The sequence below is a fragment of the Rattus norvegicus genome, chromosome 6 (genome assembly GCF_036323735.1).
Source record: "Rattus norvegicus strain BN/NHsdMcwi chromosome 6, GRCr8, whole genome shotgun sequence".
Classification (NCBI taxonomy): Eukaryota; Metazoa; Chordata; class Mammalia; order Rodentia; family Muridae; genus Rattus; species Rattus norvegicus.
Window position 1 is genome coordinate 31,241,518 of NC_086024.1, and position 19,091 is coordinate 31,260,608.

At 46.4% G+C, this 19,091-nt stretch overlaps 1 protein-coding gene and 1 long non-coding RNA gene across 9 annotated transcripts in view; one reads left to right on the forward strand and one right to left on the reverse strand.

Moving 5' to 3' along the window:
- Positions 1-19,091, reverse strand: part of Mapre3 (microtubule-associated protein, RP/EB family, member 3) — a 44,891-nt gene that overhangs the window by 7,782 nt on the left and 18,018 nt on the right. The window contains exons 1-2 of one of the 5 annotated variants that reach the window (NM_001007656.1): positions 3,321-3,386; positions 3,174-3,206 (exon numbers count right to left, since the gene is read on the reverse strand). The exons of 3 other annotated variants lie outside the window; for them this stretch is intronic. The gene's annotated coding sequence lies outside the window, so the exon portion shown is untranslated. Of the gene's footprint in view, positions 1-3,173; positions 3,274-3,320; positions 3,387-19,091 lie in introns of those variants that run through there. One more of the 5 variants, XM_039111914.2, reaches the window with a different exon arrangement.
- Positions 3,500-5,671, forward strand: LOC108351190 (uncharacterized). Of its 4 annotated transcripts, XR_005505733.2 has the most exons (3): positions 3,518-3,767; positions 4,033-4,103; positions 5,408-5,671. It is a non-coding gene; the product is annotated as an uncharacterized LOC108351190 (long non-coding RNA). The 4 variants fall into 4 exon arrangements; XR_010052211.1 differs by lacking the exon at positions 4,033-4,103 and having other exon boundaries at positions 3,500-3,767; XR_010052209.1 differs by having other exon boundaries at positions 3,518-4,103.

The following is a 19,091-nucleotide window of genomic DNA, read 5'->3' on the forward strand; positions in this document are numbered from 1 at the left end:
CCATCCATCCACCCAACTATCCATCCATCCATCCACCCATCCATCCATCCACCCATCCATCCATCCACCCATCCATCCATCCATCCATCCATCCACCCAACTATCCATCCATCCATCCATTCATCCACCCACCCACCCATCCATCCATCCATCCATCTACCCATCCACCCAACTATCCATCCACCCACCCATCCATCCATCCATCCATCCACCCACCCATCCATCCATCCATCCATCCACCCATCCATCCATCCACCCATCCACCCACCATCCATCCACCCACCCATCCACCCATCCACCCATCCATCCATCCACCCATCCACCCATCCATCCATCCACCCATCCACCCATCCATCCATCATCCACCCATCCATCCATCCACCCATCCATCCATCCATCCATCCATCCATCCATCCACCCAACTATCCATCCATCCATCCATCCATCCATCCATCCACCCACCCACCCATCCATCCACCCTACAATTTTTAAACCCAGGTGATTCTGAGGTACCACAACCCTCATCTTGGCAATAGCAAAGGTTGGAATAGTGGTGTGTGTCTGTCTCTGTCTCTGTCTCTGTCTCTGTCTCTGTCTCTGTCTCTCTCTCTCTCTCTCTCTCTCTCTCCCCCTCCCTATCTATCTATCTATCTATCTATCTATCTATCTATCTATCTATCTATCTACCTACCTACCTACCTACCTATCTATCCATCTTAGTTTTACCACTTCTTTTGAGGGAAAGTGTTAGCCCCTCCTCCCTAGTTTAGGACACACCTGCTCCCAGGAGTGACCAAGTACTATATGACTACTTGAGAAATGCCCACGTCTGGCAGCCTAGTCAGACATCTCCCATACTGTCAGTGTCCAGGGATGAGGGAGCATTTCTGTCAGGAATGTGAATGTAGGGTCCTTAAGAGGCAACAGAGCTTGTTAGAAGAGAGCTGATAAAACAAACACTCAGAACGGTCCCTTTAAGGGCTGAGTCACTAGTCATGACTGCTCCTGCATGGGCTTCTGTGGAAGAAAAGCCAATACCAGAAGTAGAATGGCTCTTGTGGGTGCTGGTGCTCTTTGCCCTGGCTAGATGCATCCTGGTTCAGAAGGACTCATGGGATGGGTCCTGTGAGCGTCTTCTAACACATCTCCCATAGTACCATGAAAATCCAGCCTTTGGACCCCTTGTTAGGCTCGGAGGACCAGTGTCATTATTTTTTGGCCCTGTGCATGCACACAGACACGCCAGCAGGTGGCACTCCGCTCCCTGAACTGCCTTAGAGAAGTGTGTGTGTGTGTGTGTGTGTGTGTGTGTGTGTGTGTGAGTCTAAGCCTCACTTCTCCCACAAAGAAAGCCAATTTCCACCTAGATCTGGAAGCATGAGGAACAGGATTCCAGTCACCTCAGAGCCAGCTCAGCTGGAGTGGCCTGAGCATGGGTCACACTCACATTCTGGGCTGAACCCAGCCTTCCCTAAAGCCATATGTTAAACTCATCAACTGTGATGATGGCCTTTTGAGTTGAGGGCTGATGCTGGAGCAGAGGCGTATAAAGTACTGGTCCAAGCATTTGGTTCCTGTTGGAGCAGCTGCTGGACGGTCGCCGAGTCACAGACGGCAGGAACTCGTAAAGATAACACGTTTCTCACAAAGAGCTTTTTTACTTCCAGGAGAGGATAGTAGGCAACCTCTGGGGACCACAGCCACAGGTTCCTTCCTCTGTCCTCCTCTCCACTGCCATCTTGTCATCGTCCTGTCAGGGAAACATTTCCTGACTGTTATGGCATGTTTCCTTCCAGGCTAGCTAGGGGATCTGGGTTAGAGCAGCATGTTGTCTTGGAAAAAACCTGCTTCTCAGGGCCTTGACTCCTGCTATTAGGAGAAGATCGCTAGGAGGTACAATCTGTGATTTAGTGCTAAATCATTGCCTCAGCCAGTCAGGGGGCCGCCACAGGCAAGGGGAGGGTGCCCACAGCTTCGATGGAGGGTGAAGCTACTATTTATTCTGTTGGCTGAGGCCCCCAAAATGGCCATGGTCGAAGGGGTCCCTAGAGGGCTGGTGAGTAGTTAAGTGGGCAGTGGCTGCCATGCCTGCTAACCTGAGTTTGACTGTCTGTCCACATGGTGGCCGGAAAGAACAGACTCTAAGTTGTCCTGTGACTTCCACAGATGTGCTGTAGTGTGCCCCCACCTCCAAATAAATAATTCTTATAAAGGTTTCTATAGACCTCAGTTCCTTCTCAGGGACTCCTGTGCTGACAGTTCTAAACTGCAAAGGCACTATGTCTAAACGCCTCTGAGATCTCGCGGTCTAATCTTTAGTCTCCTTACTACTCTCCTAACTACATTTCATTTTGGCTTTCTGTTCGAAGATCTTTAATGGATATATACCTTCTACATATGTCTCAAAGAAAATCCAGGGGCTCCAGTCGCTTCTAATCTCTAGGGATTTCTCCCATGTTCAGCCTTGCTCTGGATGGTTCTGGAGAATTCTCTGCAAGTCCCACTCCTCAATCTCTCAGTATAACTATGAACTACACAGTTTCTATCCCACACTTTGGTACTGATGTGGCACCATGTCAGCTCCAAAAATTCTGTTTTTGAAAGAGCCTGGATCCAGTCAGACCACCTGGGTTCCAATCCTGACTCTTCCGCGTCCTATGTTAGGCCTCACTATTTATGCCATGTGCAGAGTTGTTTCCACTGGAGGGGTCTGGTGAGGGCTGAGCTAGCTAGGTATGTTCAAAGCACAGAGCACATGCAAAGCCTGGAGCTCAGTATTTGCTATGTGTTACTGGTTTACTGGGGAGACAAAAGTCCCAGAGCATCTGCTTCAGAGCAGGCAGCCAGCATACAGCTATGGTCAGTTTTCAGAGATTCTAACAGTGGTTTAGAAGACACCTCGAAGTTGTCCTGTTTCTGTCTTGTTGCTTGGGGATAACTGTCTGGACCTCTGACATGATCCATTCCCAACTCCTGCTTCCCCATATCTGCCTCTTGTTGCTGTTTTTGATACAGTCTCACTATGTAATCCCAGATGGCCTGGAACTCACTATGTATATTAGGCTGGCTTTGAATTCAGAGATTCACCTGCCTCTCTGCCTCCCACGTACTGGGATGAAAGGTGTGCACCATCAGGCCCAGCTCTATATATTTGCTTTCAGATGGCATCCTACCTTGAAGGAAAACTCGAACAGAGGCCGTGAGACCTGAGAAGAAAGAGTTCTGTGGGTCTTGCCAAAATATCTCCACTCCAGACATGGGGCTATGCCCATTGTCCCTGGGCTACCCCTTCCTGCTCAGGCCCAGGGGGCTGAAATCACCTGTTTCGAAACAATGCAAAACTGCTACCCTGGCCCCGTTTGGCTCATACACCCATGCTATTCTGGGGATGCATAGAGGTAGTGTGTGTCGGTAGGGATGGAGGGCTCTGAGGGGCACAGAGACAGAGGGTTCTGCCAGCGGGTCACAAAGCCCTGGCCTGCCTAGCCAATCACCTTCTTCTCATGGCTGAGGGGGGACATGACTCATAGAGAGGCTCAGTGTGGAAAAGTTGGATTAGTGAGAGCAGATGTGGGAAGGGAGTGAGTGGTTCACAGGTCTGCCCAGGGGGTGCACATGCACTACTAGCCTGGCAGATCAGCACGTGGTCTGGATGGTGGCAAAGGCATACAGGGACCAGCGCTTCTTCAGGTGTCTGTCCTCACAACACTTCTAAATCTCGGAGCTCTTCCCCCAGACTGTGAGCCCTGCTGAGGTCTCAGCACCGGGTAATGAATGGGTCTGTCTTGCCAAACAGGATTTGAATTCTTACAGAGGTTTCCCAGGGATGGCCACTGTCCAGGGAAAGGTGTCTTTGGGGGAGTCACAGTGAGGCTGGCTGCTCTACATGGTTAAGGGAGAGCTAGGCACTGCTGAAGGTAACTCTTTTAGTACAGTGCATCTGGGAGGGCAGGGAGCGAGCAAACCATTCCTTCCTCAAGGCTTTTCTCTGGATATTTTTCCCCTGCTCTGAGACAGGGTTTCTCTGTGTAGACCAGGATGGCCTGGAATTCAGAGATCCTCCTGCCACGGCCTCTGCAGTACTGGGAATAAAGGAGTTAAAGGTATGCATCGGCACATAGGCCACTTGTTTATCTTGTGAGACAGTCTTTTATACTTTATGTGGACGAGTGTTTTGCTCACATGTAAGCCTGTGAGACAGTCTTTTATACTTTATGTGGACGAGTGTTTTGTTCACATGTAAGCCTGAATACCATGTGTATACCTGGTAGTGGAGGAGACCAGAAGAGGGCGCCAGATTCCCTGTAACGAGTTACAGGCTGCTGCGAGCTGTCATGTCAGCTCTGGGAACTGAACTGAGGTCCTCTGCAAGAACAGCAAATGCTCATAACCACTGAGCCATCTTCCCACACCCACTAACACTTTCTAAGCCAATGAAACTCCATGGAGCCATCATCAAACCAATGCTCCTGAAGGGTGTGGTGCAGTGAGAAATGGGTCTTCCTGCCTGGACTGCCTGGGAAAGAGGTCTCACCTCCGTTTTCATGACTGAAGAACCAAACTGCATGCTATTGAGCGTGGGGCTAGTTGCCAAGGAAGTGCGGCTGGCTATAGGTAGAGTGGAATGCCGGTTTGGTATCTGGCTACACAGCCTTGGGATTCTAGTGAATGGAGCTGTAGGAGATGCTGGGACATGCTGGGAAGAGAACACTCCTCTTTCCAGAGTCCTATTGGGTCTGGCATAGCCTTTGTGGCTCTCTGTGCTCCCAAAGCTTGTCCATGTCTCTGGGGACACATATAAACCATGTTCTTTTAAAACTATATTTGGGCTGACAACATGGCTCGGTGGTAAAGGTGCTTGCAGCAAATCCCTATGACCTGAGTTCAGTCCCTGGGACCTACATAGTAGAAGGAGAAAACCAATTCTTCCAAATTATCTTCTGATATATATATATATATATATATATATATATATATATATATATATATATAAATTTAAATATATAGATGCGCCATGACATCGTGTGTGTGTGGCGCAAGTGTACACACACACACACACACACACACACACGAAGGAAAGCATGCACAAGTTAACAAACAAACAAAAACCCAGAACATTTCTTCTTATATGAGACCTACTGTGGTCAGCAAGGAAAATTTTAAGTTCTTGGCCTTCTCTGATGCTGGGTTTCTTCTGGCCCTAGGCTCAGCCCTTTCTGTTTTCTTCCTTCCTGCCCTCCATTCAGTGACTTTTAGAATTCTCCCAGCTTTGTCCTCTTACCCCTCTGACAGGGTACAGACTACTCATCTACCCCCACCCCACCTTCCCACCAGACAGCCTGCCATAAAGCTGCCAGTCTAGAACAAACTTAAGATTCAGTTTTGCTTGGTTCTGTTCTCTGCCCAGCCGCTAGTCATCATTCCGAATCCATGAACCCAGCACTCTGCCCTCTCTGCCCACCTTAAAGGACTAATCTCAAATGGAGACAGATGGCACAAGAGGGATGTGTACACTAGAGAGATCTCAGAAGGCCTGCCTACCTTCCCAAGGTATCTCTCCGGGCCTATCACAGTCCTGAAATGCCTGCTGGGAGCACCACTCACTTTTCCCCCAAAGGTCTTCATCACCAAGTCAGTTCTGAATATGAAGAAATAAAGACTCTGGATTCAAGAGATTTGGCCATGATCATGATTAGCCCCTGGTAAAGTTAGGGCTGAGCCCAGGACCCCAGGTTAGCTCCTCCCAATGCCATTGCACTGACAGGAAGAAAGGACTGATGCTTACATAGCCGAAGTGCAGAATGTGGCTCTGAGTAAGAGGAGGAAGGAATTCCAGGAGTTTCTTCTTCCTCCTCTTCTCTCTCACTCCCTCTGGTCTACTTTTTCAGTCAGTTTTACTTTCAACCAGCAAGCGTTTGCTGACAACTGACTCACAGTAGGCCCCCTTGCAGCCCCGACATTATTTTAAGGTGTGGTCATATCTTTAAGGAGCCTTTGTTTTGGTTAAAGACATGAAGCCATTCATAAAAGAACCAGATACCTCATCACCAGCGCAGTACATTCCTACATTGCAGTAGGAAGGATGGGTGGGGGCTTGGGAGGGAGGCAATTCTCAGGGACAGTGGTCTGTGGGTTGGGCCTATAAGAATGACAGGTGTCAGAGAGTAGTGAAATAGGGGACTTGGGGCATGGGGAGCCTGTTTACTGTCACTTTTATTTGACTGAGCATGAGACCTGTGACTAAGTCCTGGAGGAATGTTAGGGTGTGCCAACAAAGGAGAGAAGGCTTGGCCAGGTGAAAGAGTCTCGGGAGCCAAGGGAGGAGCTGCTGGTCAGGAGAGGGCGGCCATCCAGTTAATGATATGACCAGACCTTAATGGAGCCGTAATTAGACTGCATAAGAAGGAGTGGAGGAATGCAGAGTCATTCTGTGGGACTGTGGGGATGCAGGCTAGACATGCCTGTGGGGGTGTGGGGGTGCAGGCTAGACCTGGAAGTGACTAGGGAGTCCTGGCCAGCCGTAGTTTGTCATCAAGGCATTTGTGTCTGCAGCAGACGAGGGAATGGTAGCCTGTGGGGCAGTAGGACCAGACTCCCTCAGTTAAAATTTCAAGTGCAATACAGATTAAACGTAGACTTGTACTCCTTGGTTCGATATTCTCCATGTTCCTTAAGAACTCACCATCTACCTACTCTAAGTTCTATATCGGGAGTTGGGGGCATATCTCCTGAAGCTTTAAACACTGGATCAAGAAGAAAAGGAAGGATCACAAGTTCAAGGCCTGCTTGGGCAACTTAGAGAGCCTCACTCTCAAAATAAGGAAAACACAGGAAGGAAGGAAGGAAGGAAGGAAGGAAGGAAGGAAGGAAGGAAGGAAGGAAGGAAGGACAGAGGGAGGAAAGACAGGGCTGAGAATATGGCTCAGCTGTAAGGCCAAGCTGACTTGTACCCCAGAAGAATGAGGTGTATGAAATGCTATTAAAAATCTGCCTGCAGTTGAATACTTAGACAAAAAAGATTTTTAAATAACATTTATTTTTAATTTTTGTGTCTGCATGTGCCATGAGTATGCTGCCTGTGTGCAGGGAGGTGCCCAGGGAGGTCAGAAGAGGGAACCAGGCTCCTTGGAGGCAGCTGTAGGTGGACCTGACTGGATGCTGGGCCCTCCTCAACAACAACAGGCACTCCCAACCACCGACCCATGTCCCCAGCCCAGAAAACAATAATGTTTTGAGTATTAATTCAGTGTTTAGTTTAGCTGTTGGCTCATTTGATTTAATTTTAAGAAAAATTAATGTAAGAAGACAAAGAATACATGAAAGTGATTGCCAGGACCACGGAAGAGAATCCACCATATTCTTCAGGTGACGTTCCACAAGCATAACTGAAGCATGTGCTGTACACACATGGGACTGCATGCCAGCTACAGTCAAGACACGTGGCCTTCAGGAGCCACGAGAGCCAGGCAGGGCACTGGCAGAAACCCAGGCAAAGGTGGGGAGCAGACAAGTGAGAGAAGTGACCAGAGGAGACACTCAGCTGATTAAGCTGCTTTTTCTGTTAAAAGGCTTCAGAGGAAAGGCTGAGTTTGGATTGAGGGTTAGAGGAGGGGAAATGAGTGGTGGAGAGGCTAGATGCCAAGAGTCTACCCTGAATGCATGTGTAGACCAAACAGAGGACTAAAATGGGGCTAACTGGATGCCATGGTCAAGGGGACATTCTCCACAGAATTTTTGTTCTTGTGATTCTTTTTTTGTGTGACTACAATATATTGTTCTGTAACAATACAAAAGTACCAGTAACAATACTATATTAAAACAGCAGGACTCCCCCAATCATTACAAGTGGATCACAGCATATAGAAGTTTAACTCAGCGTACAACTTTCTGTAATACTTTGTATGAATACGGAAGGAATCCCAGTGTTGCATAAGTCAGCACTTCTCCAGCTTTTGCAAGCTTTTCATTTTAAAGTGATTTGAGACTCGAAATTCAAAAGTAGAGTTCTCATGTCCCCTCATCTAGACCCCCACTTCCTCCTGCAGCAGGCTAGATGGCAATTACTAAAAACAGGAAATTGACATTTGTTGGGTTATCTTAGTTTTGTTCCCTGTTGCTATGATAAAATACCTTGGCAAAAGCAACGTAAAGAAAACTATTTGGCTCACAGTTGCAGGCTATAGCCCAAAACTGCAAGGACGTCAAGGCCCTAGGAATGGGTAATAGCTTCTTACACCCACAGTCGAGAGCAGAGACAGAATGGATGCAAACATGTTTGCACTCAGCCTGACTTCCTTCATTCATACAGTTTAAGGTCCTAGGGATTGGTGCCGCCCATTGTGGGTTGGTCTTGCCACCTGTAGGTCTTCATAATCCCCCAGACATGGCCAGAGGCCAGCTCCATCTAGATAATCCCTCACTGAGACACTTTTCCTAGGTAATTCTAGACTGTGTCAAGTTGACAATTAAAAGCAACCATCACATACATCCTTAAACTACAAGCTGGGATGCAGTCCCACTTGTGATCACAATACTTCGGAGACAGAGGGAGGAGGATTAGGAGCTCAGTACATAGTGAGTTTATGGTCTATCTGAGCTACATAAGACCTTTCTCAACCAACCAACCAACCAACCAACCAACCAACCAACCAACCAACCAACCAGAAAATCTTTAAAATTAAAACAAACAAACAAATAAAAACTAGGGGGACAGCTTTTCTTTTGTTTGCTTTTTGGTTCTAATGAGGATACAACTATTTAGGGTCCCAGGGCTCTGAGCAAATTTACAGTCTCACCTATTGGCATTCTTTGCTGGGAGCATCAGGGTTCTTCAAACACTTGTTCAAAGTACATGAGGCCCTTCTCTATCATGCTTTTGGCTGTTTTAGTTCCCCCTTAGTTCTGGTTTAAGGGATATTGTTCAAATTTGTATAAAAATTAAGAGGCAGGTCATTCTGAACCTCATCAGATTCAGCCCTAAGGACTTAAAGGGGTAACTGGATAGATGTCACTTCGTCCTCTGCTCGAAGGTGTCTCTCAAAACATTTTATTCATGCCAGGGAAGTGGTGGTGCACATCTTTAGTTCCAGCATTCAGCAGGCAGAGGCAGATGGATCTCTGAGTTTGAGGCCCACTTGGTTACAGAGTGAGTTCCAGGATGGCTGGGGATACACAAAGAAATCCAGTCTTGAAAAACAAAACAAAACAGAGGAAAAAAAATTCCAAAAACAATTTTGTTAATGTTCAAGACCCTTGAATTAAACACTATAAATTATTTTTGGTAAAATCAGACCTTGAGTATTGTTTTTAAATGTGTTGATTTACTAAAATAGATACTTTCCTTGTTTTCTTTTTTGTCGATTGATAAAGAACTCATTTCCATGTTATTACCCACATTTGCTTTTCTGTGAATTGTTTCTGGTTGCAATGTTTGAGAGATGTTGATGTCTAGTGACCATTTGGGAATCTGTATGGTCATGTCTAACATCTGGAAATTCTGATGATGGATTCTCATGAGTCATGCCTTCTGAGACAACTCTGTACTGACCTTGGACATATTCTCGATAGCAAAGCTCTCATTATTCTGAGTTTAATTTGACACACATGACACTAGAGGTGTCCTTACTGAAGGTTTTGAAAATCCACAGAAGGCAATTAAACAAGCAGAATATTCCTGCTATATTGAAAAAAGGAGGGGGGACAGTTGGTAGCAACACAATTTACCAGGTACAACACAATTACTAGGGGACCAAGCAAAAGATGAGGAGACTCCCCTCTTAAATTTGTGTCTAGGAATAAAAGATTGCATAGGGAAGGCTAGGTCCAGAAAGAGAAAGTGACGTAGGATTTCCTAAGTCATTGCTGTGAGTCAGAGAACAAACTTCAGTTGAAAACTACAGATGACGGGCAGCCTCGCAGCATGGGGCACATGCCAAGGAGCATTCTGGTACCTTTAGCTATGCATGCAGGCGGTGTGCTGTATGGAAGGGGACACCATGAGAAGGAGTTCACGAACTCTCCTGTTCTGCCTCTCAGTGCTCCAATGCTCTGGCGAGGGTGGCCTCTCTAGGGTGGAAGTTCGTACTATGAAAACATAAGTGCCTTTCAGCCAGCACTGTGGAACACAAGGAACAGACAACCATGGAAGAGGGAGTGTAAATGTCTAATTTAGGATACAAACCCAACTTTATATAGATAACCTGTGGACAGACTCTATAAAAGTCAAGGCTTAGGTAATGTGGTATCTACACAGAACTTGACTTTGCTCAGTTCAGGTCAGTAATGGCTACAGGTCAGAGGCTGACAGAGTTTTGATAGGTAAGTGCTCACTATGTATTTTGAACAGTGGTGATGTGATGCTGGAGTAATTTGCTCTTTTATTTCCCAGGACATTGTAGCATGTCACAACAGCTTAATATGATTCAAACAGCCTTGGAATCTGCTGACACTGCCTTCTTAGCCTTCTGTCTGTTCCTCCACCTGCCACCCCCACTCCCCTTCTTCTTGCTTTGAACACACAAAACATCAGTTCTCCCACTAAGATACACCCAGCCCCTGTCACATACAATGATAGAAACCTGTCAGGCTGCTTTCCTGAGGTGGTGTGATAGGATGTAGGGGCAGCTATTTCAGAAGTGGCCAGATCCAAGTATAGACAAATCTACACAGGTCAGGATGGCCTTGGATGAGGGCTAAGATGAGGTGCAGACAAGACTTGAGTCGATGTGTTAGCACATAATGTGGAATCCCAGGACTCAGGAGGCAGAGACAAAACTGCTGTAATCTGAGGCTAGCCTGGTCTACAGGCCAACTAGGACTATGTAGAAAGACCCCGGTGCAAAAGGGAAACAAAGAGCTCTCCGCATAGGCATAGGTAAGGGAGGCGTGAAACTGTACCACGGGTCTGCAGTCACACTGCCAGGTGCCAAGGGACCAGAGGAGGACTGCCAGGGCCTTCAGGGTTCTGAGAGGCCAGTGGGCAGTTCAGAGTGTGGTCAGGGCTAAAGTCATAGGACTTAATGACAAAATTAAAAAAAATCTATTGCTGAGGGTTTGAGGAAATGGTTCTTAAATGCAATTGATAAGAGAAAGACTACACGATTGCCTTTAAAAGTTTTACATGCATTTATTTTGTTCATGCGTGTGTATGGTTGCATGAGTCATGGTTCGCGTGTGAAGTTCAAAGGACCACTGTAAGGAGTCTGGACCCACCCATGTGTGTGGTGTGTCTCGTGGATGGAGTTTAGGCCCTGAAGCTTGGCAGAAGTGCCTTTATGGCTGTGGCTCATAGGCACACTCTTGCCTTTTCTGGAGGGCAATCTGGTTAAAAAAAAAAACCCAAAAGTCTTTACATTTTAAGTAGACCTTTTGATCTTAATTCCATGTCTAGGCATTCTATAGTAAATCAGTAATTATGACTATGTCCAAACTTTAGGCATTTATTTTATTTACTTATTTCAAACATGATCTCATAGAGCTCCCTCCAGCCTTCACTGTGTGGCTGAGATGGACTTGGAAGTCCGCTGAGTTTGCATATACGCCCCACCACACCCTGCTTTAGGGCTAAGCACATTTATAATCATGAAAAAAATAGCAACAGAAAAGCTCAATGCTAAACTGTTAAACGCATCTCGGTACATCTAAACTCTACTACTGAAGAGGATTCTTCTAGATGTGTATACTGAGCCCTCGGCATCGGGATCTGCTGGCTCAGCACCCATCTTTCTTTCTGGCCTGTTTCCACAAAGAGGCCAGGGATGGGACCCTTGCTTCCCCAGGCTCCCTTAGAGCTGAGTCTGGAGGTAGCACAGCAGCATATGGTGCTGGATGGTCCTGGATGGTCCTTAAGTTCTTTTTACCAACCTCAACTTCCTTCTTCCAGATTCCCAGCATATGAGCAAAATACTCCCTTCCCCTCAACACACACCTGCTCATGGCCTCTAACTGAGCTTGCTATTCCTTGCATCAAAACTGCTGGGGGCTAGAGAGATGGCTCAGTGTTTAAGAGGCCAGCTGCTTGATCAGGTGACTGGAGCTTGGTCTCCCCACCCATATCTGGCAGCTCACAACTGTCTAAGTCTAGGAAATCCAGCATCATCTTCTGGCCTCCTTGAGTACCCCACATTTACACACAGAGACTGTATATTTAATACATGGCAATGTGAGTAACATATAAAAGCTAAAATCCCCACAAAACAACCCTGGTGGGCTGACAAGACTTGGTAGGTTAAGGTACTTGCCTCCAGGCCCTATAAGCTAAGTTTGACCTTCAGGACCTCCAGGGAGGAGAGAATAGACTTCTGCAAGTTGTTCTCTGACCTCCCCACAGTCATGCTGTGGCATGTGTATGCTGCCCAATAAGTATTAAAATGTTTTTAAAGTCTCAGGAAGACAGGTGAAGTACTCACTTTGATGCATTAAAGGGATGGTGTTATTTGGGATATGTTCTACAATTCAAGTGTTCTGTCTATGGTGACATTATAGGGGAGTTTTACTTTATTCTTTAGATTTTTTTTGGATTGGTCAGGCTGTAGTGGCACACATCTTTAACCCCAGAACTTGGGAAGCAGAGTCAGATGGATCTCTGAGTTAGAGGCCAGCCTGGTCTACAGAGTGAGTTCCAGGATAGCCAGAGCTACACAGAGAAATCTTATCTCAAAAAAAAAAAACCAAAAATTAATTTTCCGATTATATTACATATATAATATAATCAGAAAATTATTATATATATGTATCTGGGTGCCGTGAGTAGGTTGAGCCAGCCTTTAGTGCCCTCACACCCCAGGGGCTCAGGTCTCTTCCTGTTTCTTGTTCCTCAGTTGCAAGGCTTATTGCCTGTTGCTCCCTCCTGTATCTCTGCTTCTTACTCAAAGGGGTCAAAGGACACGATCTTAAAGTACCTCACATATTATATTATAAAGTGGAATGAAGCAACGTTACTTTGTGTAATGTGTCTCTAACTATTCCTCCAGAAAGTTCTTGATTTCTTTAAAAATCTGTTTTATGTGCATTGGTGTTTTGCCTGCACATGTATGTGTGAGGGTACAATATCCCTGGGAACTGGAGTTACAGACAGCTGTGAGCTGCCACGTGGGTGCTCGGGTTTGAAATGGGTCCTCTGGAAGAACAGCCAGTGCTCTTAACCTCTTAACCTCTGGGGACCCCAGTCTCCCCGACCTCTGTCCTCAATTTCTGACACAGTAAGAAAGATGTTCTAGGTCAATGGAGTCTCCCAGTCCCAGTCTTGAGATGATGTTTCTCTAACCATTCCTGGACTTTTGAGAGGCGGCTGGAATTCAGTGTGAAGGTGTAAACTTCACACCCATGTTTATGAGGACTGTGGCAAAGCCAGGAAAGAGGCCCTGTGACTGTGACTCAGAGCGAGAGAGCGAGAGAGAGCGAGAGAGAGCAAGAGAGAGCGAGAGAGAGAGAGAGAGAGAGAGAGAGCTCTACTTCTAGTTTAATGGTTGCGTTGGACACACCCTGTGTTTACTGGGTGCGAGTAGCTGCTACCTTTTGGCAACAGCACAGAGCAGCTTTGACTGAGATCATCTGGCTGGCCAAGGGACAGGCTTCTGTAATTGGCTCTTACAGCCAGGGCCTGTTAAGTCCCCACACTAAGACGTATTTACTTGCTATACACAGGGTTGCCTGTCAGAAGAAACAGTGCTATGTGCTCTAGATATGACTGATTCAGTTCCCTATAGTCACCAAGCAGCACTGACTTAACTCACCAATGAGAAATGACCTATAGACCCGGAGAACTGTAGTGTAGCACAACATGGAGTCTGGTTGTTGTGACAGGTTTGAACAGAACTGGAGGTTATTACAAAATCTAGAAGATTTTGTAGAACAAGAGTAAAGCTGCATCAGAGAAATTCTGACATGGTCCATGGACAGCACTCTCAGCTGAAATTGATATTCTGTCCACCATGATGGTGGAGGGCATGGACTAGCCACAGTGTGAAGGACACATCGTTTCTTAGCATCTCCCAGCACTATGTGCTCTCAGTTCATGCTCACAAAGCAAGCCCGGTCACTTTTCTGATTTTCAAGGCACCACCATATAGGGAAAAGTGTATCCCTGCTATATTGGATCGAATGTCCAGTATCATGTGCCAGGGTAAATAACTGTCAGTGCCCTCAGTGACCTTCAGAACTGATCCTGAAGTTGTAGACAGAGACCTGAGGGCTAGGGCCCTGAGTTTTGTCGGTTTCCTTGGAACACAGTACTAAATAATATGTTTTTAATTCTTTTTTCCGGAGCTGGGGACTGAACCCAGGGCCTTGCGCTTCCTAGGCAAGTGCTCTACCACTGAGCTAAATCCCCAACCCCCTAAATAGTATGTTTTTAATACATTTGTGTGTGTGTGTGTGTGTGTGTGTGTGTGTGTGTGCGCGCGCGCGCGCACGCACACACAGGAGCATGCATGCACATGTACATTATAGCAGGCTTGTGGCAGTCAGAAGACAAATTTGAAGAAATTGGTCTCCTTCTATGGTGTGGATCCTGGACTGAATCAGAGAGTCAGGCTTGGTTGCTATGCTGGTTGGTCTATGTCAACTTGACACAAACTAGAGTCATCTGAAAGGAGAGAATCTCAATTGAGAAAATGTCTCCATGAGATCTGGCTGTGGGGCATTTTCATAACTAGTGATGGATGGAGAAGAGTCCAGCCCATTGTGGGTGTTTCTATCCCTGGGCTGGTGGTCCTGGGTTCTATAAGAAAGCAGGCTGAGCAAGCCATGATGAGAAAGCCAGTAAGCAGGACCCCTCCTGGGTGCCTGCATCAGCTCCTGCATCAGGTTCTTGCCCTGCATGACTTCCTGACTTCTTTCAATGATGAACAGTGATTGATATGATAAGCCAAATAAACCCTTTCCTTTCCAACTTGCTTTTTGGTCATGGTGTTTCCTCACAGCAATAGAAACCGTCACTGAGACAGTTACAAATTCCTTTACCCACTGAGTCGTCTTGCTGGTCCCCAAAATTCAAGACGTCCAGCACATTCCATTTCCCTCCAACAGGAAGATAAAAGCTAGGCTGAAATGTTGGACAGCTCCCGTCGTCTGGAGCCAACTCCTGGGATATTTTGGGGGCGTTTTGTTTTTTTTTTTTCCCCCGGAGCTGAGGACCGAACCCAGGGCCTTGTGCTTGCTAGGCAAGCGCTCTACCACTGAGCTAAATCCCCAACCCCTTGGGGGCATTTCTTAAGTCAATGCTATAAAAGAACTCCAGTTTCTCTGCAGAAGAGGATGGATCGCTATATTATGTGACCTTGACTTCCCAGTCAGCCAGTGGTCACAACCAAGCTGGGCCTATCTCTAGTAGAAGGATCAAGAATCAGAACTATTTCCTGAACCCAGAAGCATCAGTGTTGGTAAGGCTGAGAATGGCACAGAAGATTCCTAAGCTGGCTTCAACCTGGAAGAGTCACAAGTCACATCCATCCACCAAAATCCCAGTTAGCACCTGCAGTGACTGCACAGGAAGGTCTCCTAGTCAGATTAAGTGTAGGGTGTTTTTAGGATGTTGAACCTGTCTCCCTCTCCCTCACACCCCACTCCTAACTCTTTTTTTTTTTTTTTTTGGTTCTTTTTTTCGGAGCTGGGGACCGAACCCAGGGCCTTGCGATCCCACTCCTAACTCTTACAATACATCAGCAAGCTACACTCAGCCAGGCAAGCCCCACACTTCCTTTTGGTCAGACTGACACTTTCCCACTAGACAAAGAACTCTTGTTCCTGGGAACAATTTCTACCTTGAAGAGGGACCTAGGCTGTGACTAGAGAAACTGCTATCATCTAGGGGGAAGCTCAGCTAATCTGACTGCACACAGCCCATAGTGATGCATGCAGATGGCTTAAAAGGGGCCAAGAAAGGAGTCCAGGGAATCGATTTCCTACACTGCCCTTCATCAGGTCTTCCATTGCTATGTGCTTATTATCTCCAGAGAACAGCAAAGGGGGGCTGTGCAGTCCTCGGGGCTGCTTTGAGGTCAGCCCCACTAGAGAAAATGGAACAACGTGAAAAGGCTGTGAAGGTACAATGTGTGCAGGAGATAAAGCAGAAGCCTATACTGGGGCTTTATTGGGGAGAAATGACATGGTATGCAGACTCAGCCCCCACAGCAAAGTGGAGGGCGTCCAGTCCTTTTCCCACTCCTGGCCCACATAGTGTTCTAACGAGGCTGTCGATGAGTAATATTCAATTTCCATTCAGTTCCTGTTTATGGGACTTATGCAACGTTTTCAAGATAATGGAAGAATAGATTAACACCTAACTATGAGCTCAAGGACAGGAGCAGGGTCTTTTCATTTCAACATACAGCCAAGTAGACTTGTAATGTTTAATAAGTGACCTGCCTTCCCCCTCACATATCATCCCAAATCTTACAAAAAGTCAGTATTTAAAAAAATTACACAAGAACATTTCTTAATGAGACCAAGTGTTATGACTACTCTTTTAACTACTTTTAAAATCATCACTTTTTAGGGTACTCCTGAGGTTGTTTAGTGGGTAAGGCTGTCTGCCACTAAACTTGAAGACCTGGGTTTGATCCCAGAACCTAGGTGGAGGTAACCAACTCCCCTGAGTTGTCCTCTGATCTTCGCATGCACCATGGCACAGTGACCTCACCCTAAAATAAATACAAACAATGCGCTTAAGAACTATGTGTCTGTATGTGTGCCTGTGAATCGAGTACCCTTGGAGCCCAGAGGTAGGGATTTCCCCAAACCTTGAGTTACAGGCAATTGTGAGCTGCCTGATGGGGATGCTGAGAGTCAAAATTGTGTCCTCTGCAAGAGCAGCATGGACTTTAGCTCTAAGGTTACTTAAGGACGTAGTACTGGGGGTTGAATCCATGGCCCTGAGTGCTGTAGGGGAGTACTCTAGCATAAGCCACACCCTCAGTTTTACCTCATGTGTGTTAGATAGTTTACAACAGCTTTTTGATGTAAACAAAATGAGCATCCCATTTCTTCTTTCCTAGTTATAGCCCTCATCATAGCTTCTACTTTCTCCACATCATAGGAAAGTTTTAGACACACCCAATTTCTACTAGAAAGTTGGCACAAAGTATGTGTCTGATTTTGGTAGTGACAGGCAGGAACTCCTGTGTATGGTTGAGGGGGTCAAAGTGCAGAGCCTGGCTTGGCAGCTTCCAAATGTTACCTGGGCAGTGGCTACCTGTTTAGAACAGTCTGCATTTAGAGTCTGAGCAGCTGACCTGTGACTGTGAAATGCCCACAAGGTGGCAGGACCTTCCAGAGAGACCACTGAGATAATTTCATGATGCAGGATTCTGGACAGACATAGAAAGGGGGATACTACAGACACTATTGAAAATGAGCCCATCTCTTTACGTACTGCAAAGAAGCAGCATGCTTTATCCTATCTTGAAAGAGTAGCAGTTTCTCTACAGACATGGGCTGTGAAACTGAGGATCCATGCCTGCAAATGTGAGTGGTGGCAACCCACAGACCACCTTCAAGTCCTCTCCTTTTCCCACCACTGCCAAACTTTTTTTTTTTTTGGTGAGGGGCAATTGTGGTCCACATACTACTTCCTTCTTGCTAGTGTCCTACAAGAGTTAAAGCCACCACTGACCATAGCTGCTCATCATGCCAACCCTGACCCCTCCCCAGGATGATCATCTGAGGCTCCCAGAATGAGTTTTAGATTCTCCCTCCTTCCTTTCTTCTCTCTTCGAAAGACACCCATATTGGTTTCAGACTTACACCCCTCTTTGCCTCAGCCTTCTTACCTCTGGGAATCACTGGCATTCAACACCAGGTCCATTTCTTAGATCATGAAAACTCAGTAAACATGTATTCTACATCCACTAAGTGTCAGGGACAGTGCTGAACACTGGTGACAGGCAGATGCACAGACAGGACTCTGTCATTACAAAGCTTATGACTGAGCAGTAGAAAGTGGCAAGCACAAAGATGACACACTGTGTGAGGACTCTAAAGGCAACAGACTCTTCCCTGGTGAGTGCACACACAATTACTCTTATTACTCTGCTATTAGGTGTGAAAAGTTACATAAACACAAATAACACAGATGTATAAACTTTCATGAATAGGTACATGCTTTCTTCAAACTTTTATGTAAGTTAAACTATATATGCACACATTTTTATCAATATTTAGAGAAAAAAGAATCAGAATATATTCTGTGACTTTTCCCTTCTAAAAACACCATGGCCATGTTTTACAGAGAAGCACCGCACTCTCTGCTGATTGCATGGTATTCTGTCATTTCTGAGAGTAATTTCAGCCTGAAAATCTTGGGGCAAAACGGTGATGTGTGACGGTGCCTTGAAGGAATTGCTGGGTTCATTCAGCAGTGAGCCACCCATTCATGTGTGATAAGATACTAGCGCTCAGGGGACTGAGTGGGAAAGGAGATTGCTGGGGTGGGGGTGTGCACTTGGGAGAGATGTGTAAATTCATGTTGGCAAGATAAAGATAGTTCTTAAATTTTGGGGTACATCAGAATCATTTAAGGATGTGCTCTACCCCTCTAGCACCAAAATTCTGATTCAGGCCACTTCTCTAGGCTGTCTCTTTTCCAGTGACAGTGTGCATTTTCTATCCTTCAGGAGACAAGCATGGGGCCCCAGAGCCCCCATGGCAGCAGAGGACATCCTGACATCCTGCAGTTGTGGTCTGTATAAGCTCTTCTGCAGGCATCTAGTGCCTTTTCCTATAGCCAGCTCTTTGCTTTGGAGTTTTAGATCATCTTTCACCTGAAAAGTTTAAAGTCTTCTTGGCACTGCTGGATGGTCAGGCAGTGGAACAGTGAGCTCATTTTCTGCTTTCAGAAGGATATGTAGAGGCAGGAGGAGCTGACTCTCTCAGCAGGGCATGCCCACAACCCTGACACAGAGAGCACCCACTAGCCCACCTGTCTGCTGCTCTGTCGCCATTATGGCCTCCCCTTGAGTGATGCAGGTGAAGGCGGCTTTGGTTAAGAAGGTGGGCAGGCGCCGGAGAGATGGCTCAGTGGTTAAGACATTGTTTGCTCTTCCAGAGGTCCTGAGTTCAATTCCCAGCAACTACATGGTGGCTCACAACCATCT